The following is a 1,084-nucleotide window of genomic DNA, read 5'->3' on the forward strand; positions in this document are numbered from 1 at the left end:
CAGCAGAAATGAAGAGTTGTGTTACTGCTGGGGTAATTTGGGAATAGCCTGAAGGCCACCTATTCTTTCTTTATGGAATTTTCTTTATAGGTTTTCTAAGTGTTACGTAAATAAAAGTTGCTTAAATTGAGTTGGTGAGAGACCTCAGTTCTCAGAGTTCTAATGAACAGTGTCTGCCAGTGAGAGCACAGGTGTCCTTCTTCTTATACGTTCTTTTAACTGAAGAATTCTCACTTTTTGAAACACTGCTTTTGCAGACATGAGAGCTGGGTGAGGCTATGTTCCCAATACATCTAAGAGAATTAAAGGGTGCTTTCTGATCAATACTAATTACATTAAACGGAGTTTATCTGTGGCTTTTTAAATTGGGATTCATCAGATATAGTATAATCATACCTTTTTTTTCTTTAATAGTGCACAACGAATGCCAATGTCTTGTATCTGTAGTGAAGTCATTCATTTTAACCAGCATACTGCACATGTTAAATCTAAAACTCCTGCTCCTCAGTAAAAATAGTGCCATGTTATTCAAATATTTGTTTATTTGGGGAGATTTCTTTTAGAGGGTTGAAACAATTGATTTTATACAGGAAGTGCTTCAGTTGAGATGAGTGCTGTGATAATAATATAGGATGAGTGCCATGGGGTATTCCAGAGGTTTTCTGTGAGAAAGGCACAGAAGGTACCCTCTGTGTGTGGTGGGGAGGAACAGGAAGGGGGACACTTTTAACTTGGTCTCAGATTGAAAATAACCACCCTGTGTGCATCAGTGTCAGGATTCTGGAGGATGCCTTTTGTCAGAGCCTGGTTAAAACTGATTTCCCACAGCATAGATAAATAAGAATGAAGATTTGCTTTTCAAATATCTGTCAGATGAGATGAGAGTGTCAGCATCACTTCTGCTCTTAAATTTTTCTCTTTAGTCTTATATGTGCAAACAGAAAGAAAAAAACCTTTCTGTCTCCCAAGTGTAAATCAGCTAGGATTTTTCTAGTTTCTTTCTCTTCTGACTTTAATTTTGCCATTTTGTAAATTGAATTTGTGAAATATAAAAAAAGATTAGCATTCTGTGAATTTCAAGAAT

Source organism: Lipotes vexillifer, unplaced genomic scaffold (genome assembly GCF_000442215.2).
Source record: "Lipotes vexillifer unplaced genomic scaffold, Lipotes_vexillifer_v1.1 scaffold781, whole genome shotgun sequence".
In the NCBI taxonomy this organism is placed as follows: Eukaryota; Metazoa; Chordata; class Mammalia; order Artiodactyla; family Lipotidae; genus Lipotes; species Lipotes vexillifer.